The sequence below is a fragment of the Osmerus mordax genome, chromosome 2, assembly GCF_038355195.1.
Source record: "Osmerus mordax isolate fOsmMor3 chromosome 2, fOsmMor3.pri, whole genome shotgun sequence".
NCBI classification, from domain to species: domain Eukaryota; kingdom Metazoa; phylum Chordata; class Actinopteri; order Osmeriformes; family Osmeridae; genus Osmerus; species Osmerus mordax.
In genome coordinates this window covers 23,608,311-23,633,665 of record NC_090051.1, presented here as the reverse complement: position 1 = coordinate 23,633,665, position 25,355 = coordinate 23,608,311, and the positions used below count along the sequence as shown (strand labels likewise).

The 25,355-nt window shown below is 42.1% G+C and overlaps 1 protein-coding gene across 4 annotated transcripts in view; it reads left to right on the top strand.

Annotated features, from left to right (window-relative positions):
* The first annotated feature begins 688 nt into the window (after positions 1–688).
* Positions 689–25,355, top strand: part of LOC136960963 (PTB domain-containing engulfment adapter protein 1) — a 46,881-nt gene continuing 22,214 nt past the window's right edge. For all 4 annotated transcript variants that reach the window (XM_067255099.1, XM_067255100.1, XM_067255096.1 and 1 more), the window contains exons 1-2: positions 689–748; positions 20,791–20,882. The gene's annotated coding sequence lies outside the window, so the exon portion shown is untranslated. The remainder of the gene's footprint in view (positions 749–20,790; positions 20,883–25,355) is intronic.

Sequence of the window (25,355 nt, the reverse complement as noted above, 5' to 3'; positions counted from 1 at the left end):
GTGTTTTGCACCTCCCTGCCACAGTAAATTCCGTGTTTGTATAACATACATGGCGAATAAACCGAATTCTGATTCTGATTCTGATTCTATGAAATCGCCAATATTTCACAGAGATTTCACAGGAATTTGCCTTTCACTTTAGAGCAACAGATGGATCTTTCTGCACAAAATTGCTGTCATATTACATATAGGAACCCTGACTTTAACCAGTGAAAATGTATACTTTATCTTTAGAAGAAGTAAAAGATGGAATGAATTGGAAGTTTAATGAACTTGTGGAAAACAATGGGAAGCAGAGAACAAAATCCATGTTTGAAACGTACAATACAGCTGCCTGACAGAAATACATTACTCCACCATTAAACACATGCACTGTATACTGATTTTAATTAAGGTAGGAATTTGCTGAGACATCGAGATATACAACAATCTTTCAAAAAGTGATACTTTTCTCTTCATATCAAATAACTTGCCCAGCTCCGTGCACAACCAATACTTTCTTAAACTAAAAAGTGAGGATAAAATATTTTTTAACATGGATGCTGGGGAATTGCTTGTCACCACTGCTGATCTGTCGCTTTAAATGTGCAGCTGGTTGGCAATTCCAGTGGACATTTACCAAGTAGGCTAGGTTGACGTCAGCCAACTTCTCCAGCAGCTGCGGCGAGGAGAGCAGGGAGGGAGAGTTAGTTGATGTGGAGCGACGACGAGGAGCGTGTTCAGGACAGCGGGACTATCGTGTTCATTGGTACGTGAAATGTTATCTTTTTGCGTGTTTGGAGTTTTCAAAACAGTGATTTAAACAGGTTGATTTGAGTGTTGTCCTCTGAATGCACAGTTAACATTTTGTGAATTACTAAACCGTTTTCGCATCGTCCAGTGCAACACATTAAGTTTGTTGGTGTTTTGAGTCTGACGTATTTTTCCACGAACTTAGATGTATTGCGTTTCTCCGTAGAATCACAGTCTATCGTCGTATGTAGCATAATAAATTTATTACTAGATTATGAAAGTGGCAGGTTCATTCCACTAAGCAACATGGATGCGCAACTCAAGTGGAAAACCAAGTTTGACATCAGTCACACCGAACGGATGTGAATGGAAAAGTGTTTCAAAAATGTTTTTGTAAATCGACTGTCGGAGTCGTCCCAAAGCTAACTTTCCAAACAAATTGACTGACCCCCGACGCTTATTTTAAACGAGACACAAATCAAGCCATTGCACGCCGTACAAAAATGTGTTGCTCTCATGGAGGTCATACTGTGTAAACGGGATGATCCGCGCGGGTCGTGCAAAATGCTGTGATGAAATTATTAGTGTAATCTTGCTAATTTACTGATGAATGCAACAGCGATACTGCTGTTTGTATCACCGATGTTCTTTTGAACTTTCTACCGTCGATGTAGATTCTGCTGTTTAGCATTGTCTGTTTACTGAGGATAGCATGGATCCTGTCTGTCTCTCTCAATGTGGTGGTGGTGTGGTCAGGGATACAATTTACCTTTTTATTTTATTAGAAGCTTCACTTAATAGCTGCACAGTACTTTCTCCTTGGTACCAGATTTAACTTGGTCTGTTGAGCGAGATGATACCAAGCGACATATTTCACGTCTAAAGTTTTGTTGGAAACGCTATATTATTCCAGTATCTACAGTATATTGGTGTGTTCATGTAATTCCACTTAAATGCAATGGTTTGTTAAGTGTCGAGACAGATCATTAAACTGGAGCATGAGCAACCAAAAATAATGAATCAAATAGGGACTGAAGAAATGTACATAACTGTTGATATTTTCATTCTTGTATGAAGCAGGTTTTCTATTTTAAATGGGGCTGGGTGAATTTCCTTTTCTTAATCCTAAACCCACTTCTGGTTTTTCTTCAGACTTCTCTTTTATTTGGTCTCTTAAGTAAGACTATTTTCTGAGCATTGTTGTGAAATGAGGATTCAAAAGAGACTGGTTCATACGCTGCTGCAATTTGCACGCAATTACCTGACGATTGCTCCAATTGAAAATGGGTACGAGATATAACTTCACTCTAACTGCATGCAGTGAAAGCTATCAAAGTAACTCCAGTTTCTCGTATAATGTTCATAGACACCATGCTCCAGTTTCCTTAATGCTTTGCTCTTCCAAGAGCTTCCATGTGTGATGCCTTTGGGCTCATATTGTATGCAATGAATATCCAATCCATTTTGCAAATCAGTGTAAGTTAGCCTGAAGGCTCAGGGTGAAGTTCCAATCCAGAAGAGCATTTTCATTTCCTCAGCGAGAAGCAGAAGTGGTCATGGAAATTATTTCAAGCTCAGAGTTAAATTAAGGTCATAAGTAAGGCGAGGAAACATCTTATTCAGCTAAAAAAGGGAAAGAGTCCCAGAATTGTCATGTGACAGGGCACAGCCTCAGGTAAAGGACTTGCTTGAGCTGGCATGTTTGTGCAGACACTGGTGAAGGCTGCTGGTTAAATTCCAGCGTTCAGGTTCAGCTAGATGGATGGTTTTGTCTGTCATAGCATGGCACTGCTGTATGTAGAGAAGTGAATAGAGACAGAAGGCTCGTCACTGTAGTAATGTGGGATGTTACTGTTTTGTGTAAGGACCCAAGTGGATGGTGAACTATCATTGCCAGCACTTATCATTGATGTGATGTCCGATCTACATACATTTAGTGTCCTCATGATGATAGCATTGGTACAGCCAAGGCTTTTTAATAAGTAGTGATAAGTGAAGTGAATAGTGACAAGGCCTCATTTGTTACAATTTGATAGTTTCATCATTGATCCTTACTCCGTTTTGTACAGAGCTAGAGCTTGTTGTGCTGGTACCTCAATTTGTTCATGCTCGTCCTTCCAGACCGTTCCTCACTTGATCCAAGATCATTCTCCGAGTGACTGATAACATCATCACTATCAACCATGACTGCCCATCCCTCACTGTCACAGAACTTCATCATTGTAAGTTCATCTTCACACAGCGTTGTTTTTCTCCAGGGCATGTTAGAGCTTTTCTTTATCGATCTGAAAGTACTTTTGACCTGATACGTAGTGAGAAATCCAAGCCATGTCTGAGCCTCCACTTGTACTAGTAAAACATCACTCAGAACTGAGAAGGACAGGACACCAGGAATGTCTCAAACTTGGACATGAGAAACTGCCATTAACCAATCATCCAAATGCTGTCAATTTGCTTCTGAGATTAGATGGATGTGTGTGTCTGAACGGCTCCTTTTCAGGTACAACATAAGGACAGCCCAACACGTGAGCCGTACGTGCGTGAAGCCAAGGTAATTGATACTTGTGCTTTGCTTGTCTAGGCCGTTGACTTTTTAAATGTCAGAGCTGTTGATTGGTTTGGCACTGGTATTCAACCTACTGCACATACCAAACAATTCAGTCACTCATAGTCTCTTGCAAATTAGTTAGCTGAATGCATTGTGGTTATCAACATCGCCCCTTTCTCTCGTATAGTGAAAGCTCTGTCTTCATTTCTCCATGGAGGCGGTTATTGTTGTTATTGAATAAAGGCTCTCCAAACTGGGATGGAGTCCTTTTGTTATTCATACTATGTGTGTCAGTTGGGAAGTCTATCTGGAACTGCCTGAGCCCAAGAATCATAATAGAAAATGTAAATACAGTTCAAGTCCTAGGAACACTGGAAATTGAATCCTAACATTCAGTGCTCGAACATCTCAATGATTCAGTTACTTTGCATAAATAGTTTTTCTAAAGAAGCATCGTTTCAACCCAAATGGCTCTCAATGTGGAAACAAAAAAGATGCATGGATACATGGTCTGAAGAAGGTTCTAACTGATAAAATGCTCCAGTGGTTAATGGTAATGAAAACGGTGACCTCAAACCTGAATTAATAAAAGTTGACCATTTATTTTGGATTTTAGTCTCTCAAAACACTTAACATTTCACTACATCAAAAGCGAGTACCTAAATATGGAAAGCAACCATTTCAATGGGTCAACACAGTTTTACTAAACATTAGACTAGCAGTAGATTGAGAGAGCAGTTGTAGTTTCATGATTCTACTCCCTGCAGTGCTGGGTCTGGGCACAGCTTTTGGTGTTGCTCTTAGACCAACAAATTAATCAACAAGTAAATACATCTACCAAGTAGAAGCAAACAAAACAAGGTAAAATTGTTAATGAAACAGGTAACATGACATAGGGCCTGGCTTCCTTTTGATATAATATTGCTAAAATACTTTAGACTTTTCTTTTTGTATTCTTATAACTGTTTGGTGGACTTGATGTAAGTGACCTGGTGCTAGGCTCAGGATTTGTCCTATTCCACTTGTTTCTCCAGCTAGAGGACTAAGGTGCATCACAGCTTGACACAGCTCGACTGCAGACAAAGCACCCAAATCATAGAATCGTTAACATAACCTCACATTACTAATGGTTCCTGTGGGAAACACTTAATGGCTTTTCCTCCTGAAGGCTGAGGGCTTGTTTTGGGCCCTGTCTTTAGCAAATGGTAAGCCTCTTGACTGGTTGATCCTCAAGGCTGAACTGACCTTAATGTGCTGTAGTCGGCAACACAAGAAACCACTTAGCATAGAGCCAGTTGTGATGCCCTGTCTGGGGGAGAATTGCTGGAGGTATTTGATGAGTCTTGCTCTTCTATAGTATCCAGACAGGAATGTGAAAGCCATTGTAAAGGCAGTCTTACAGCAAGTCTCTCTGACCCCTGAGCAAGTCAAGCTGAAGGACATGAGACATACCTCCATAAGGAATACATTTAATTATTTTAATGGCTTTTAGGTGCTTCCATTGTTTATTTATTAATCTCTGTGGCCTGTGGCCCTCCATGCCTGTATTGGCCCTGGTAACAAGTCATGTACCATTTATAAGATCTTTTGAAACACACAGCACAGTTACACAGCACTTCAGACTGCTGTATTGTTACTGTAGTAGATGTTAATCTTCACCAGAAGGTCATGGCATTTCATGTTGAAGAGACTGACGAGGATGTGATTTCTTAAAGCCATACTGTACACGGTCTGCTCCTAGTCTTGGTCTGAGAGATGATGGTTCTCATTGGAAAGGCCATCCCTTTATCTGTGGACATGTTTGTGCTGTTCAGCCCAGAGAACGTGACAAGCTACTTAAGCACAGCTCACGGTAGCGTTCTGTGCTGCTGTTTGAACCAGGCGGGACAAAGTTCCACACAAGGAAACTCAAATCTCCTGAGTCTGTTGTGGGAGAAGTGTCTGACCAGATCAAGATGGGTATTGAAAAAATAACCTGTTGAATGATGGTGCCTGGTGTTTAAGGGGGTGGAGAGAACAGCAAAGTCAGATCAATTTTCTCCTGAGTGCAGCAAATTTGGTTATATTTTTATCGCTCTGGATAAGAGCGTCTGCTAAATGACTAAATGTAACCATGGCTCTGTTATTTGGGTACCAGCATAGTATAGTTTTTAATGGTATTATTTCCCCTTCAAGTCAAACAGCAGAGGTATGATCTAGCTCAAAGCTCGTCCTTCTGGATGTCTCCATCTGCTCGTCTTCTTGGCCAGTGCTGACAGGAGAGACTTCCTCTTGACAACGTTGCACAACAACTGGATTACATCTGAGGTCCCCGTATTCCTGTTACATTCACTCTTGGTAAAATGCTGTAGCAATATCCTGCAGTAATGCTGAAGCATTGCTAAATGATTAAGGAACCAAGAAATGTAAGCTATTATACTTATAATTATAATTATTTCAATAGGATGTGTGATCTCATTGCAAATAACTTCCAGCTTAATGGGCTCAAGTCACACAACCCATGCATAGGCACCCCAACTGGCTGACTAAAACTTGGAACTGTAAATGGACTGTATTTATATAGTGCCTTTCTACATTAGCGACATGTCTTTTTGGTTTGGATTTACGCAAACGTAATCGGAGGACTACATTGTGCTAGTCCCTCCAGTAGCAGTTGGTTTAGAGTTCTAGGTAGCCTACTAGTTCTAGTAGCAATGCCATAGATTTTACAATTTGAATCGCAGAGCTGAAAACATTTAATCGCAATAACAGATGGTTTCATATATAACTAACATGTGGGGTATTAATATTCAATTAACTTTTCTTGGCACCAGATGGTGCAAGGTTTACTAGTGTGTTTGTCTACAAGGATACATTTAGTCATTTACATTTAGTCATTTAGCAGACGCTCTTATCCAGAGCGACTTACAGAAAGTACAGGGACATTCCCCCGAGGCAAGTAGGGTGAAGTGCCTTGCCCAAGGACACAACATCAGTTGGCATGACCGGGAATCGAACTGGCAACCTTCGGATTACTATCCCGACTCCCTCACCGCTCAGCCACCTGACTCCCGGTATCGGCACTGCACTAGTTACCTGCAACAAAACGCAACCAACACTGTGCTGTCACTTATTTATAGCCTTTATCAATAAGCCTTGTGGACTTGCATGAGTTGATATTTGGTCCACTGGGACCTGCCATGCTGCCACTGTGGATGACTCTTAACAGCTTCCTGGCGTTTCTACTTATTTACCGGCTAGTTTGCTACGCTGTGGACAAAGTGTCTCAGTCAAGCAGAAGTAAATGAAATGCAGAAACATGTGTTTTAAGAGGAACGGTGTACAGCATAACGACCATTGCATTTGATGAAACCTTTGTACTATGAGGGTGGGATGGTGGGAAAGATAGACACCGCTAAAGGGCATCTCTCGTTTGGTTCTCATTTGGCCTTGTGGAGCCAGTTCTTCATTTCCAACCCTATTTTCTAGTTCAACTTGAGTTAGTCTTCATTGTCTGTTAAAGTTGGGGCTGGGAGAACTAATTTGTATTCATTACTAGGGTCTACCCATTGACATTTTGCAGGAATTTCTGACTGTCACCGGAATAGGTCAGACTTGTTCAGCAAATTCAGTCAGTAAAGTCTATTACGGAGTATTTTGAACGCACTGGAGTGATCCAAAGCAACTCCAGTGTGAAGGGTAAAATTTGCAGTGGCACATTTTTCCCTTCTGTTCCTCACTCAAAATTGTCCTCAACTTTTTTTTTTAAGGAAAGAAAAAGGTGCATGGTCTCTTTTTTTCCAGAGCTGTATATTTAGTAACCAAGTTACAATGCCTGCATTGAGTGGTTTGCATGTTGTGTCTCTACACCCATAGCAATCTTCCCATCAATTACTTGGAGAGAATCCTACTTTCACAAAGTTAATCTTTAATATTATTGTAATGTACTGTAGTAAACAAATTAATTCCCCTTAGTCACTACTTATATTTTTTTCTTATAGATAATGACAATATGCAGGACCAAAACAGCAACCAGTACAGTTTGGATATGTTCTTCTGACGTGTATTGAGAGTTTGAACAACTCTATTATAATATAATGATGACCACTCAAGCCACACTTTAAGACAAGACTCCTCCTCTTTGTATTATTCAGTAAGAACTTTAATAATTTTAAACACGTTTATCCGGTGCCTGTCAAACCCTCTGTTCAGACTCAGGACAGGATGAGTGTGTTTGGAGCAGGCAGATGAGCTGGACCAGGCAGGCAGATGAGCTGGACCAGGCAGGCAGTCTGGCATCGGCGCCATTGATGTTGCTATTGTTTGAGGCGATGAAAAATGTATTTTGTAAGCCAGTGCCTTTTTAAGTGACGACTGACATGTTATTTCTAAATGTGCATGTCTGTCTCGTAGTTGAAGCTTAAATTTAGGGAATATCCTGCAGGATGAGGGGAGAAAAAAACGTTGCTTTTTACACCCACCATCTTTAACAGCCTTTTATGGCCCTTTCATTTCAAGATGGGTGCCATTCATTACACACTCATTAGTTTTGATTCTCCATTCATTCTGAGCTGCAGCCACCCTGGTACTGCAGGAGAAGGATGTTTGTCACCTCTGACAATCAGTAGTATGCTACTTGGTATAATGAATCGTCAGGAATTATCTGAATTTTATTGGTATTGTTTAGTGCCTTATGGGGAGTGTGGAGGAGTCTATTCATCTTCTGCTGGGTGGTGGAACTGCATATCTCATGGCAGCAGGCCTGAAATGTCTGCAGGTCGTATATATATATATTTACCACCCACTCCCCCAATCTTGCAGTATTCAGTCTGCCCCAACCCAATCAGCTGGCATTGTATATAGTTTCCTCCCAGTTGCCCTCATAAACTTAGTTGACATTAAAATGAATTTTGATACTTCAAATCTGCCTTCTCATGCCAATAATCTCTGCTGTTGTTTGATGCTGAACTGGCATGTCCGTGAGGAACAGTTTGTTTGTTTGTTTTGCGTGCGTGCATACAATGTTTTGAGATTCTGAATCTTTATGTGCATCTTTATTACTATTTGTTTCTAAATGTACTGTTAAGGATAAAAGCTTTTGATATATTTTATCAGTATGGATTATATTGTTTATTGAACCCTAAATGGATTTTGCAGTGTAAGTAAGCTATCTAAGATTAGTTTTCAATAACCGTTTTTCGGTCTATATTGACCGATTTACAAATGTTCTCCTATGAAAGATTTCTTAATTTTAAGGTGCAGCCAACTCCAGGAGGGTTAAAGATTTGTGTGGGTGTGAAAGGTAAACACAAGGCCTACTTCATTATGACTTAAGTCCTTAAAGCTGTCAGGTAGCATGTTTCCTCAGTAGTTGCTGTTGGACTTGAGAATGCCCTGCTCATTACACATACAAAAAATATTTGAGTGGCATTACAGTGTTATTATAATGTTGTTCTCTGAGGGGGAAATGCTTGTCACTGGCTGATGAGCTGAGAACTTAAGGGCCTGCGAGTTCCAGTCCCTCTAGGGGAGATTGAGGGAGTTCAGAAACCGACCTTGGGGTTTGTTTCCTATGGAGTCCCAACCTCTTCCCTATTCTGTGCTCTCAACAGAGGTATGATGTAGTCTAACACCAAGACTGCTTCAGCACCTTTAGATCAAATCATATCTTTCTCGGAGCGTAAGAGATTTATATTGAATATGCTGTTTACCTGTAGTCTACACTGCATACAGTTAGGTCCATAAGTATTTGGACATTGACACAATTTTCATCATTTTGGCTCTGTATACCACCACAATGGATTTGAAATGAAACAATCAAGATGTGCTTTAAGTGCAGACTTTCAGCTTTAATTTCAGGGTATTTACATCCAAATCAGGTGAACGGTGTAGGAATTACAACACATTTTATATGTGCCCCCCCCCTTTTTAAGGGACTGAAAATAATTGGACTAACAATCATAAATCTAATTGTCACTTTTAATACTTGGTTGCAAATCCTTTGCAGTCAATGACAGCCTGAAGTCTGGAACCCATAGACGTTTCGTCCTTGGTGATACTCTGCCAGGCCTCTACTGCAACTGTCTTCAGTTCCTGCTTGTTCTTGGGGCATTTTCCCTTCAGTTTTGTCTTTAGCAAGTGAAATGCATGCTCAATTGGATTTAGGTCAGGTGATTGACTTGGCCATTGCAGAACATTCCACTTCTTTGCCTTAAAAAACGCTTTGGTTGCTTTCGCAGTATGCTTCGGGTCATTGTCCATCTGCACTGTGAAGTGCCGTCCTATGAGTTCTGAAGCATTTGGCTGAATCTGAGCAGATAATATTGCCCGAAACACTTCAGAATTCATCCTACTGCTTTTGTCAGCAGTCACATCATCGATAAATACAAGGGAACCAGTTCCATTGGCAGCCATACATGCCCACGCCATAACACTACCTCCACCATGCTTCACTGATGAGGTGGTATGCTTTGGATCATGAGCAGTTCCTTCCCTTCTCCATACTCTTCTCTTCCCATCATTCTGGTACAAGTTGATCTTGGTCTCATCTGTCCATAGGATGTTGTTCCAGAACTGTACAGGCTCTTTTAGATGTTTTTTGGCAAACTCTAATCTGGTCTTTCTGTTTTTGAGACTCACCAATGGTTTATATCTTGTGGTGAACCCTCTGTATTTACTCTGGTGAAGTCTTCTCTTAATTGTTGACTTTGACACAGATACGCCTACCTCCTGGAGTGTTCTTGATCTGGCCAACTGTTGTGAAGGGGTTTTTCTTCACCAGGGAAAGAATTCTTCTGTCATCCACCAAAGTTGTTTTCCGTGGTCTTCCGGGTCTTTTGGTGTTGCTGAGCTCACCAGTGTGTTCTTTCTTTTTAAGAATGTACCAAACAGTTGATTTGGCCACACCTAATGTTTTTGCTATCTCTCTGATAGATTTGTTTTGATTTTTCAGCCTAACGATGGCTTGCTTCACTGGTGGTGACAGCTCTTTGGACTTCATATTGAGAGTTGACAGCAACAGATTCCAAACACAAATACCATACTTGAAATGAACTCTAGACCTTTTATCTGCTCCTTGTCAATGAAATGACGAACTCCCTTTATGAGGGAATAACATACACCTGGCCATGGAACAGCTGAGCAGCCAATTGTCCTATTACTTTTGGTCCCTTAAAAAGGGGGGGGGGGCACATATAAAATGTATTGTAATTCCTACACCGTTCACCTGATTTGGATGTAAATACCCTGAAATTAAAGCTGAAAGTCTGCACTTAAAGCACATCTTGACCTAACTGTATTAATATGTTTTGGCCTCTATCTTTTTCCATTTATTTGCAAAATTGCTGGCAGGAAAATACAGTAGATTCCCACCTAAATGTACTATGAATATTACACTACTGTTCTTTTATGAATGTGGTTAGATACTTTGGAATCCATGTCAGAGGCATGTAATCTATTTTGCTTCGCAAAGTGGGGTAATGAAATGGGACGTTCACATCCAGTTCCCTCTCTGTTTTTACCTTTTGACTTGATGCATGAACCAAGTAAATCATTAGGGAGTCTTCTTTGTGGGAGTGTGACTGACACATTCGTAATAGATAAATAAAACGCAAATCCCTCTGCCTTCTGACGTTTTATCAAGAACCAAAGTCTTTTGTCGGTTTTCCCTGTGCATATTTAACGTCAGACTTCAAAAGACTCCAGAGTTATGCATTTAATCTATCTTTTGAAGAAATGGGTTGCTTTTAGTTAGACATGTCTCGTATTTTCTATTGGTTCTGACTTGGATTTGGCTTAATGCAAACTGATCAGAAGTCATCGTTTAAAAAACAAAACACTTTCAGTCAGTGACATTTGAGTGTGGTCCTAGTTGCTGTAAAGGACAGCACTCATGACAGTTGGCATTAAAGGGCTTCAGGGGAGACCTTGACAACCAATTTCTTCAGCACTCGTCCAACGTCTTTCCCACTCTGGCCAGTTAGCAGCAAAGGAGAGATTGCCTCGGTGGGGCCCTGAGTTGGTCTACTCTTCTGGCTGTTGTCCAAATACATTATTCTCCTGGTCAGGTTGTTGCCATGGGTGACTGCTGTGGCACATCGCCTGCCTAGAGACCATTTGCTCGGCATCAGTGTGAACTTCAGACAGTCTTCTACTAAAAGTTCCCCTTCAGCGCCTCTCTCTTTACATACCAGGACCAGCCCATAAACACCCTTAACTACCTCTGCTGCTGTCTGGCTTTGATGAGGAACACAGTTCTGGCTTTCTGCTGTCTGGCCCTGCAGTATAGTGCCCAAGCATGTTGTTAAACCTTCTCAGACTCACTGGAATGAATGAATGCTCATAGTTAATTGATCATTTCTTAATGTGGTTTGTGCTGTCATGCAAGTTGACTAAATTGTATAACAAAAATATAAAACTGATGCAAAAAATTGGTTATGTATCTGTCACTCGGTTGTTTTAAATAAAGAGTTGCATCTTTCATTTGTGAGGGCTATCGGATGACACACATGGTGTACCACAGATTCATCCTCATCATTCAGCCTACCTTCATAAGATGACCTAGCGGGTCTGAACTCATTTAACTTCTTCAGTTTCCCTTCCACTTTTCCCTGTCTAACCTTTTGACCTATTGTACGGTCGTATTTTTCAAAATTTTCTAAACAAGTATGCAATTAGCCGTACTTGAAAATGTAATTATCTAACCAAAACTGTTGTACAGTGAGCAGAGGTGGAATTAGATTTGAGACTTGCATGAGATTTGTGACATTCTGAGGGTCCACCATTGTTGGCCACCTGACCCCCTTAATGCACAAGGGTGCATCCCTCTCCCCATGAATGTCATCTTTGTGGTACCTTGGTGGGTTGCCATGGAAACCGCAGAAACGACTGTGAGCTGAAATCCACCCAGGTTCCTCCTCCATGTATCCGTCGCCAAACGTGTGAAGATTCGAATAACTTTTTAAAGTAGAATTTTAATCTGAAAACTCATTTTAAGCCCAATTAAGTGACATAATTGTGCAATTGAGTTGTTATCCTTGTTAACTTGGCATGTGTGCTGAGTAGGGGTGGAATGGTACACTGAAGTCACGGTTCGGTTTATACCGCGGTTCACACATTACGGTTTGGTACAAGTTCGGAGGGAAAAGCAAAACAAACCAGGTTCCTCTATGAGTGAATACGGGCGCATTGAAGATGACATGTAAATTCCGATTGCATCAGTGATTTTGTTTTTTTCCCTATGTGTATCTAAAGGCTGGTTGAGCACTGTAGGGAGGATAATTTTGAGTTTTTTTGTCTCGTTCCAGTGATTGGCACACTTGGGTGATGGCGTCTGATATTTTTTGTAATTTAGCACACGCTCTTATCCATATGTGTTAGCATGTTAGATGTATTTCCACTCACATACCCCACAACTGCTGAACAACGCAGACTCACAGTGCTCGTCATATCCACCACTCTCTTGCCTCTACTACTGTAACTGAATGAGAAACCAAAGTTTTCCCAAACTTGCGATCTTGGAGGCCGGCGGGTCCTCTATCTCTCGTGGGTCGCCACCACTCGCCATGCTCGTCCTTAGTGCTGCTAGCTATCTCTGACTCACGGCGGCGTCAATCAGAGCTTCAGAGCTAAAGCAGGGCAACAGATTAGGTGTCCCTAAAGAACACAGGTATCTAACAGTAGTTCCGCATTGCATTAATTAATTTGCACGCAAGTTTTATTTAATTTTTATACCGTGTATACTCTGTAATTTCATGCACCGAACCGTGACGCCCGTACCGTCTCGGTTCAATACGAGTACCGTTCCACCTCCAGTGTTAAGGGTTTTAGTTTTGGTGACGCCACAAGCCTCAGACACCTTGTTGTTAAGAGATCTGGGCCACTGTGCTTCTGAGCATCTGACCTCAAAGGGACTCAACCGGGTTTGAATTTTCTCGTCTGTGTATGCTGATAAGATGATGACTATGCACTGCTAAATAATGCAAATATCGCATCCTAAATAATTAATCACTCAGGTTAACCAAGAAGAGTTACTTCTGTGTTTTTTTGGTCAGGAAAACTGCACATTCTTAAGCTGGCTTACTCTGCACACGCTGCATAGATGGAATTGGGGACTTTTTTAATTTAGACTTGTGCAGACTTACTGACACTTCACTTCATATCTCCACATGACTGTGATAGTGCTAACATTTCCAATGTCAAGCCAGGTACTGAGTTTTTGACTCAAACTGTATTTCTGCATGGAATACTGCCCAGGCAGTAGACTACACTGGCAGCTTGCTTTGTGCAAGTGAAGAAGAAAGATTCATGATTGAAGCCAAAGTGTAAATTATTCAAATCTGATACTGTAGTTCTCTGATGGAGCCTGCTAAGTCGGAGTTTTGTTATTAGAGTTTCTGGTGGTGTTCTGTGATATTCAGGCATAATACATATCTTCTTCCTCAAAGAATGAGATGATTATCTCAAAGTATAATTCGATCTTGCTTTTTTTTTTTCTTCCTTTTGATTACATTTACATTTAGTCATTTAGCAGACGCTCTTATCCAGAGCGACTTACAGTAAGTACAGGGACATTCTCCCCGAGGCAAGTAGGGTGAAGTGCCTTGCCCAAGGATACAACGTCATTTTGCACGGCTGGTAATCGAACCAACAATCCTTCTGATTAATAGCCCGACTCCCTAACCGCTCAGCCATCTGACCTTTGTAAGAAGATTACCTCAACTTGAGGAAACTTCATATTTGTTCAAGTCAGTCTGCTTCTGTCACCCTCCATCATCTCCCTCCACTGGGATCTCTGATGCCCTCCATCATCTCCCTCCACCGGGATCTCTGATGCCCTCCATCTCCCTCCACTGGGATCTCTGATGCTCCATCATCTCCCTCCACTGGGATCTCTGATGCCCTCCATCTCCCTCCACCGGGATCTCTGATGCCCTCCATCTCCCTCCACTGGGATCTCTGATGCCCTCCACTGGGATCTCTGATGCCCTCCATCTCCCTCCACTGGGATCTCTGATGCCCTCCATCTCCCTCCACTGGGATCTCTGATGCCCTCCATCTCCCTCCACTGGGATCTCTGATGCCCTCCATCTCCCTCCACTGGGATCTCTGATGCCCTCCACTGGGATCTCTGATGCCCTCCACTGGGATCTCTGATGCCCTCCATCTCCCTCCACTGGGATCTCTGATGCCCTCCACTGGGATCTCTGATGCCCTCCATCTCCCCCCACTAGGATCTCTGATGCCCTCCATCTCCCTCCATTGGGATCTCTGATCCATCATCTCCCCCCACTGGGATTTATGATGCCCTCCATCTCCCTCCATTGGGATCTCTGATGATCCATCATCTCCCCCCACTGGGATCGCTGATGCCCTCCACTGGGATCTCTGATGCTCCATCTCCCTCCACTGGGATCTCTGATGCTCCATCTCCCTCCACTGGGATCTCTGATGCCCTCCACTGGGATCTCTGATGCCCTCCATCTCCCTCCACTGGGATCTCTGATGCCCTCCATCATCTCCCTCCACTGGGATCTCTGATGCCCTCCATCATGGCCTCCTCTGTCAGGGTTCCTCAGCAAGTCCCTCCTTGCTGCTGAAGGTCTGTAAAGCATTTCCACCTTATATCACCATCTCTAGCCTTTTCAAATCAGGACCAATACAGAAAAGGACATTTGGGCATGATCAGAGAATAATGTGCCTGTGTGTCTGGAATAGGTAACGGTAAGGCCTGATGCTGGTTCACCATCCATCTCCCTGCACAGAGGCAAGATGTCTTGACTGTGATGCCTCGGGGGAATGTCCCTGTACTTACTGTAAGTCGCTCTGGATAAGAGCGTCTGCTAAATGACTAAATGTAAATATATATGTATGTGTATATCATATTCTCAAAAAATATTTTTCACATTTTGTTTTTGTTGAGAATATTTAAAAAATTTATAAAAAAAAAAGTTTCTAAAGGTTTGAAAAGGTTACGTATTTGATGGACAATGGGAGTTGGCAATGTCGATTTGACTGAAAATTCCTGATCACCTTTGACCATATATGGGGGAGATATTCAAAATTGTCGGTGTCAAAAACGATTCCTGGTGAATGTCTATAGTGTCTTTGTATTAATATGATGTTAGATTCAAGAAATTGAAAAAGTAGTCAGCACTTCAACTTTTAACAGTCTTCAAACATGAGTATCTGTAGTTCTACTTGAGTGAAGGATGTGTGTACTTTTTCCATCTCTGGCTAAATGTGATTTATATAATTGTAAATGTTTATGTTGCAGATTCATAAAGGCTTTCTTTGTAACAAAAGACATTAGCTTAGTTGAAAGAGATTTGAAGTGTTTGCATTATGAAGACCTTCATTCCTTTCTAAGAGCAAATTTCTGCTTGTTTTCTGTCCTTAAAGATTATGCACTGTAGCATCGTCATAACAATAATATGAATGATGTTTGATCAATGGAAATGCTTAGCAACCACCCCCCCCACTAAGTTACCAAATCAATTTAAATAATGAGCTTGAGAATGCGGTTCCCCAATGACAACCATGGTGAAGAAACATGGTGAGCAATTAAATATCAATGCAAAATGAGTTGTGTCAGACCTCAAACGAATTGACTTTCCATCTCAGAGGATTTCTTACTGAAACTGTCGTTCTCCATTAGGATGACTGAATGAAGCAGTACTTTTTTAATCCTCAGGTCAAAGATGACTGCTGTGTATTGTGTGAGAGAGGCCGACACACCCACCATGGTTTAGCACCGCGAGTGGAAGCCAAATAAAATGTGAGGAATCATCACTTATAAAACGAGTAGTGTACTCTTTTGTTGGCTGGTGAGTGGAGAAGGATGATATGCCAATGCCAGTGTTGGTGCCAAAAATGACACAAACAAAATGACCAAAATACTTTACATGTTAAACAAACATAAATTAGACTCATCATTCTACCAGCCTAACCTCCTCTACCAAGCCATGCTGAAGGCTTTTATACCCTGTGTCCTCCAGATCCAACCTGGGGAAAACCCTCTCTTCAGCTGCCAGTAATGTTATTATGCTATTTCCATTTTCCCAGTCCTTTTGTAGAGGGGAAATGAATAGTCTGTATTCCTGGGTTGACATGGACACTTATTTTCTTAGTTTTTCTTGGTACATTATTTGACATTCTACTTACCCGAATGACTAGTTTATGGTGAAATGGATCATTACACTGAGGACTAGCACAAGGTTAGATGGAATGTTGGCTTTGTCAGTGATAAATGTTCACTGACGAATGTTAAATTTTCCATTTTGTTGTAACATGGAATAAAATAGTCTCTCTGCCGGGTAAAAAGGTGCTTGCTCCCTCAGTCAAATTGATATTGGCTTTTCTAGTGTTAATTGGATTCCTTGACCAGTGATACCAAGCAGCAAATGGTTGCCCTGTCTCTTGGCTAATCTCTCATCTGGCTTTTCCTATTGTATTTCATGCTTTGTGTGAGGTTCAGTGTTGACATTTTTTGAAGCAAAACTGCTAAATCAAGACAAGCTGAAAGAGGCTTGAAGATGTGTTCACTCAGTCAGTAACAGTCAAAGCTGTGCTGTGTCTGAGCCTCCCTGTCTTCGCTGGCTTGAGAAGGAGAACCTCTGGGAATGTTGTTTTGGCAATCGGGCCAACTTCAACTGAACCTCAGCGTTAGATGTAGGATCGGTCTCTGACCTTAAATACCATCAAGCGAACTCAAGCCTTTTCAGCTGTAGATTACAAAGTTGTTGAAGCCGGCCTGCTCTGTCAACACGTATATGTCTGTTCTACAACACCTGGAGACGTAGCTCAACTGCCTTACCTGAAAATGGATTATTAAAATGCATCAAATTACAATTTATTTATTCAATACTTTAGGGGAAAGGACCACTAGCAGTATACTTGCATGCCTTCTGGATGCCCCATGAAGTGGAACTCCTCCAAACATCTCATAGGCCAGTTGTTTGATACAGTTTCTCTCGCTTAAACTGAGGAAGCTTCTCTAACTTACACTGAAGAGGAATAAAAAAAATGAAACTGTCTGACGAACATCAGTCCCCTGCTGTTCCATTCTGTGACAAAGGTCAGGAGGACATTGAAAAGGTCAGATCTCCCAAATAGAATTGATGCTTGATACATTATGAATGTGATTTCACATTATGTGCTTTGTGACACTTGTACAATGCAACTGTTAAATAGTTAAATATTCTAAATGGTATTCAAGAGGAGGAGTTGTAAGGAGGATTGTAGTTTATTCTTAATTTAGGATATGTCGTTAAATCTTTATACCCTTAGATAATATGATGAAGTGCTACTCTTTTGATCTGTAAATATTAACGTTGTTCCTTTTGGAAAGTTCCTTGTGGTCTCATGACCAGTGTTGGCTCCTTAGGAGTGCTAAGTATAGTCATGTCCAAATTTAACTTTAGGAAGTCTTGTGTCAAAGATGTCATACAATCAAGTAACCACTGTTGGAAAATGTATTTCATTATCCATTGTATTTTGCTCCTAAAGGCTTAGAGAAGTACATAACTGTAGTTGCGTAGAATCCTTCAACATCTAAATGCAAATGTATTTGCGTTTTTACCTGCAGATATTTTGCATATGAGCAGTTGATTCAGATCTCTCCTGTGAAGCTGCAACATGAAATGTTGGGGGGAGGACAGCAGTAGTGGTAATGACGGTAGTTTGGAACTACAGGAGTGAAAGCACAGTGATGTTCCTACTGCCTCTGTGATGTTGCTACTGCCTCTGTGATGTTGCTACTGCCTCTGTGATGTTGCTACTGCCTCTGCGATGTTGCTACTGCCTCTGTGCTGTTGCTACTGCCTCTGTGCTGTTGCTACTGCCTCTGTGCTGTTGCTACTGCCTCTGTGCTGTTGCTACTGCCTCTGTGATGTTGCTACTGCCTCTGTGATGTTGCCACTGCCTCTGTGCTGTTGCTACTGCCTCTGTGATGTTGCTACTGCCTCTGTGACGTTGCTACTGCCTCTGTGATGTTGCTACTGCCTCTGATGTTGCTACTGCCTCTGTGATGTTCATGATGCCTCTGTGATGTTGCTACTGCCTCTGTGATGTTGCTACTGCCTCTGCGATGTTGCTACTGCCTCTGCGATGTTGCTACTGCCTCTGTGATGTTGCTACTGCCTCTGTGATGTTCTTACTCCCTCTGTTGATCCCAAACAAAAGAGAACAGGTAGTGTTTAATCAATAATACAAATCCTCCCGTTGTGTCTTCCACACGCCTGCTGTCTGCTGGCAGAAGTAGACCGCTTCATTCCACTTAGCTTGCATGAAATCACAGTTGAATTTAGCTTGACTGCAGTTGACACAAGAAATCAATCATTGTAAGTAGGTCAGGTATTTGTTCTGTCTACCCTGTTAGTAGTAATGCATGCAGGAGGGATGCAACAGAACGGCTTCAGAAGCCCTGGACTCGATACTGGGTAGTTGGAACTGTTCTGTCAGATGTGTGAAATAAGCACAATGACTGGATCCTCCCTCCAGTGTATCACACAGACACACGGTGCTTTCGTCTGAGGTGGAGCAAGTAGGACATTCTAAATCAATTCAATGACCATCTTCTCTAGAAAAATGTTTTGGAGGATTTTCTACGTTCTTTCTGGGTCCAACCATGCCTGATATCGTTTCATACACAATAAAATGATCAAAGTAAACGCATTTCATCTTTAACACACCATTGGGTTTACATTGGGCTTTGTCCTTCAAATTATTTTAAGTATGAAATAAAAAGGTTATGTATATAGTGTAAAGACTCACACATTAGATCTATATATCATCACAACTTGAGTCTTCTGAACTGTTTCCTGGCTAACGTCTTGTAGATCCTCCATAATTGGCGACCGTAATGCGTTCCTCTGTTGTTCAGAGCCTGCAGACGGCGTTCCAGTGGAGTCGGGAGGGATTGGTCTTTACACTCTGACGTGCCCAGTCCAGTGCTCTCCCCCTCAGGCACTGAGCTTGCTAAAGGAGAGCATCCTGACAGTGTGTCTGCTTCCCTGCTTGTTATCTAGCCCTGCCAGCACGCTGGCTCTGGAGCACAGGCCTGTGTGCTGCCTGAATCCTTGGGAGAGTGAGCATTGTGCTGTCATCGCATCCTATACCGCCTAGAATAAACGGCACAAGAAAGGGAGGAGAGAGAGAGAGCTGCATGGTTGTGTTGCTTTCTGGAAGCCAGAAGCTTTGACAGGCAGGAGGCCTGTAGCTCGTCCACTGAATTGTTCATACAGACGCTACTGGGTGGTCTCATGTCCTGTAACATCAACTCTCAGAATCTACCTTTTGACATTTACTTGCATCGTCCACCATTTTATTAATGGGAATCCAATTCTTCATTCCATTTCCTTTCAATTTACTGAGTTAGTGGATTTTAAGTTTGTGTCCGGTTTAGATTACAAAATGCAAGCACTGTTTTCTGAACTGTTCTGCTGTGAAAATAGAGCATTCGGGCCTCATAAAGGCTAGGTGGCGTAATCCCTTAATGGAATTACATTGGCTTTCAAATGTGTTCTGACTGTTCAACCCCAGTACTATAGGACCCTATGGTTTATGCTCTCAGAAGATCACACCTCATCACTGCATGCTCTCACAGGGGCCGGCAGGTGCAGACGTGTCTTCAGGGTGTCAGAGCCACATCTGGGTCACGGTCTCGTTGGCTTGCGGGTCGCAGGAAGTGCTGACTGCAGCAGGGTGGTGTAACAGCAGGGTGGTGTAACAGCAGCAGCTTGGGGATCTTGGGTAACGTCTACACGTAGAGGGGCTGCTGGTCACGTCTCCTGCTTGCGGCGTCTTCTCAGTCTTCTGCTCGACATCTTCCTGCTCTAATGAGACACAATTTCAGACTTTAACAAAATGATTCCCCCTCAATCCTGGTTAGTCAGATGTTAAGATCTGGAAAGGAGGGTTTGCAATGTAGAGGAACATCTTGCACTCTAATGAATCTAATTAAACCTGTGGAATGCAGGTTTGCTGTAGCAGGCTCCATAAACGACCTCACAGTTTGTACATTTTATTTCAAGCAGTAGGCTACCATTTCCCCATCCCTACTGTACAAGAACATCCACTATATGTGGATCTCATGATAAAAAGTGAACTAGTAAAAATCATCTGTGTCACTATCTGTAGCCAGAGAAAGTTGTTATCGTTTCAGCTTTGTTTCAGCACAGATAGTGACTGTGAAGCTGAACGTAGGCTTCCCATTTGGCAGGACATTACTTCTTAGAAACGTAAATGTCAGGGTTTATGCAGTTTTTCCAGTTCTTTGGGAAGGCATATGTTCTTTTCCCTTCCTATGCCTGAGTGGGTTACTCGGGAGACTCAACATTATAGCTCAGAGGTGCCTAGAGTAAGCATTAGCTATCTGCAATGAACTCACTTTAGCCAAACTTTTTTGCAGATGCATGCTTGCGCTTCTTGCTTGTAGACATTGTTCTAAAGCAACATTATTTTGAACATCCTCTGTTTCTGCGAGTCATCTGTGCCACAGGATTGCTAAAGGTGATTCTTTTTTCTCTCCACAGGGGACAACAGTACTCATGAGAATCCAGCGGCTGCTAAATGTGTGAAGCCACATCCAACCCAGGACCCTGTTCGTTAACAAGCCACAGTATCGGTAAGGTGCCTTATCTGCCATCATGCACACTAGTGTGTCTGTATTGATCACAGCCCTCTCCTCATCCAGCTCAGAGCTCACAGAGCAATCTGTGTACGCTCAGTGCTTGTTCAATAACTCCACTAAGTTGTTGTTTGGGATTGTCTTATGTTGAAGGCAGATAACTAACTCTATATTCCTGTCATGGCCGTGTAGTGGAGTGCACGAACATGAGATGTTTGCAGGAGAGCAGCGATTGTTCCTGACACGGTCATGGTGATCTGGAGTTCTGCTGAGTGACTGTTCTTGGTGTATTGAGACGCCTCACCTCTGTGATTGTAAACTTGAGTCTTGAGATGAGTGTTTCATAATGTATGCATTACGTTATTCAAATAGCAGTGGAAATAATTTACCACAGTTAACCACCCCTGTCTGGGTAATTTATCAAATGCAACGTGGACATGTGGTCGCTGTTTGAAATGTCCTTGTGTACAGTTTGACAGTTCAGCCTGAGGCTTCCTCAGGAAGTCAACACATTTAAAAAAGACGCAGATGGTAAGATATGAGCGTGCATTAAAGACTTCACAGCCATTACGTCTAACTTGGGTACAGTATGCCTTATCATGCAAAAAACGGTGGTGGAGATTAGAGCTAAATTAGAGGTATATTTGGGCCATAAACGGGCCGCTAGAATCCCTCATTGAAATTGATGATGGAGTGCCACCATTTAAAGCTGCTGTTTGGTTCCTGGTACACAAGTCTGAAATCCTGGAGCGGTTGCAGTGCAGTGGGTGAGGACTCGTCATCATGCACTAAGGAGTTTAGTAGTGACATACTGAGGACTCATAATGAAAGCCGGTCTAATTCCCCAAGGCCCATATATCAAGGTGTTTGTTTCAAGTAGAGGGTAAGTGCAGTGTGTTGTACTAACACAGCAGCCTGAACAAACATGTTGACTGTAGAGAGAGTTTGTATTTTGGGCAAGGGTTAGTGGTGTCTGTTAGTCTGCCACCCCGTATTAGCGCACACACACACACACACACACACACTGCCAACCCATATTAACGCACGCACATGCAGACAGGCAGCATAGTAATGACACGAGCCAGTCAGAGGTCCTTGCTCCAGGGCATCTCTCAGTGCACCGGGCCAATTTATTCAGACAAGCAGTAACTGATCCCAGAGGTCACCCTTCACGCACGACACACACACACCTCCTGCAACACACACACCTCCTGCAACACACACACACGTACCACCCTGCCTATGTGACACACACACTTGAAATCCTTTCTAATGCATCAGCGACGGGTAATCAGATTTTGAATGAGTACACGATCAGAAATCTGCAATGCTAATGCACCATAAACGTGAAAACCCAAAATAGTTTGACGTTTGATAGCAGCATGCCACGGGCCGGACAGTTAATGACTCATGTTAATTGCCTCCTTCTCTGTCTGTGTAAAGTGATTTAGAATCTGCTGTTGATTGAAGTAGATGGATGAAACCAAAATATTGTTCAGTTCAGGAACAAACACGTCTTGTGCAGATCAACATCCCTGCTGGGGGCCATGCGTTGTGTCTGCATCATGTCTGTTAAGCACACAGGCATGGCTGTTAAAGGAAAAGGAAAACAAAATGTCAAGAAACTAAATGGTCTGTGTAGTGGTCCAGCCAGAGCCTTCAAGGAAAATGATATATATATATATATATATATATATATAAGGCGGTTATGAGAAGGAAAAAAATCATACACACAACATAGAAAAGAAAGCATTTCTGACTTGTCTGGCATCAAGGAGTGTAATTTATTTATATTTGTGTGTATATAATACATGTTTGGTTGATTTGTGTGTATATAATACATGTTTGGTTGATTTGCCCCACAAGCCCCTGAAGGGTCTCTTGTGTTTGTATTTTCCACCCAGATAAGAGGCAGGTTTTCCCACAACACTGTCCACCCGAGGCAGGGCAGGGAAATAAACTGACATGTCTCTGAGGAGAGCTGAGGGAGTTTATTAGCAATGTCAGCAGAATCTACAGTAACAGGCGAGAGTAATGTCAGTGAGTTATCAAAAGTACTTTGCAGACTCTCTGACCTTGTTGAATAAATTGGCAGTGGTGGATTGAGTGATTCGTCGTTGACGCCAGGAGTGTTCTGATGGTTCCCAAACGATAACCTCTTGACAGATTTTTTTAATTTGGGCTAAATATGTCACTAAAGCTGGCATGCCTTTATGAAAGTTTGCTTGGTCAGCTGTTTCCTCATCCCAAAGACAGATGACCCTGTTAAAGAACCCAACTTAGGTTGGTGGTTCTTAGGAAGTTCCTGTATTATATTTCTGATGATTAATCTTTCCTATTTTGAACGTTCTAATTTGAGTCCACTTGCTGTATTTCATATGCATTTGTGTTTGACTCCTTTTCAAGGTTTTACCATCTTAAGCAGTAGATTATCCTACTGTTATGTTATTGCTTCGTCGCTGTTGTGTCCTCTTGCGTACTTGCAGAACATTTTCTCTCTGTACTGTCAATGATTGGAAACAGTTTTAAAGTTGTATTCATATATGGAACAGCAGTATATGGTGTACACTGCAATTGGACCCTGGAATTTTGTATGTGAGAGCTAACTTTGGGAGGAATGCCTCTGTGAAAAAGTTAAACCTTATAAACAAAACATTTTGTGAAGTGAGCATCATCCCTACTGTGGTATCATGGCTGCAATCCAAAGATTTGATCTTATTAAGTATGGCTTAATGAGCAACATTCATATTATGGAACAAATATGAATACTTACAATAACAAATATGAATAGTTACAATAACATCCAAGAAATATCTGTTTATTTTGAAAGTGTTTGATGTCACCTGGAGCCCCCCCACTCCTGAACCACAGAACTCTTGACGCTGTACACAGTGTCGTATTCTAGGAAAGAGATATATTTACATTTAGTCATTTAGCAGACGCTCTTATCCAGAGCGACTTACAGTAAGTACAGGGACATTCCCCCCAAAGCAACTAGGGTGAAGTGCCTTGCCCAAGGACACAACGTCAATTGACACGGCCGGGAATCGAACTGGCAACCTTCAGATTACTAGCCCGACTCCCTCACCGCTCAGCCATCTGACTCCCTGTCAGATATAAAGATTCGATTTTCCATGAGGATATATAAGAAGTTGAAAGATTTGAAATTGTGACACCTTCTTGACACATCCTCCAGACAGCTATCTGTTTCTGAGGAATGTCTCCATCAAACATTTCCGACCCAGCAGCACCTCAGTAGGGAACACAACTCGGAAGCACAGCCAGGCTGATCTGTACAGTCATTACAGCTCTGTTGTCAGGGTGGAATGATCTGTACAGTCATTACAGCTCTGTTGTCAGGGTGGAATACCACAGGCTTACAAAGCAAGTTACACATTCCAGACAAAATAATTTCTGTCTCCGAGTGAACCAGGAAAGGGCTGATCAAATACATTGTAATAACACAAAATATTAGTAAAATGCTCCTGTCCTGCCTTTGGGTCACCTTCAGTGCAGGGTTCTCTGCTAAACTGCTGCTAATTGCCAATTAGGCCTGTGCCACACAGTGTTCACTGCTTCTTCAGTCTCATTAAGTCCCTCACTGAGCAGCAATAGCGTGAACAAATATTCCATCATCCAATGGAAGTTGTTTAACACTCACATCTGAGCAGCCAATCCTTTTGAAAAGTGTATGATGTTTTTGATAAGGGTATGTATTGTATTGGTGGTGCATTTCAATATGCATCCTGCAGTAACTATCGTTACTATAGTAACATCTACAGGGATGAAAATGCATCAACAGTTGAAACTGAAAGCCCGCCTGCAGATGTACAGGAATCAGGGTATGCTTGGTTTGCCTCTGTAGCCTGCCTTGTTTGGTTGACACGTCTTTATGGCTACAAAAGGTGCCTTGTAATTGCACCTGATTAGGAGGATTATAAACCCAGATTTGTGGCTGAAGCAGACTGATCCTCACAATCTTTTCAAATAAATATATTAAGGAAGGAATTTTCCTGTGGAATGAATAAAGATCAAAGTAAATACTCTAGTATGAAAATGGCCAACAGCTGTGATGTTGATATGTATCCGCCTCAGGTGGCAAATGTTGGTCGTGTCAATAATGGAGTGAAAGGGTTTCCATATTGGGGGTGGGGGTTATAACTGTTGTTATAACCTTTTAGGACTGCTGACATAAGCTCTCAGCGATCTCAAACGTTTGACCTTGTTGGCAGTGGCGTGCATGTGGACACATCTCTCAGTAACTGGAAAGCTGTGTTGTGGGAGACGGATACAGCAGGAAAGTTCCAGAAGCTACTTGATTATCCCAGGACGCTTGTGTACTTGGTGAGGGAAGAGGAAAGGTTAGTGTGAACAGAGCCTCCATCCTGGAGTCCCTCCCTGTTCTAAAGGCAGGAACCAGAGAACTGTGAGTCGCCTAAGACTCATTCAATCTAATCTGTTTACTCAAAT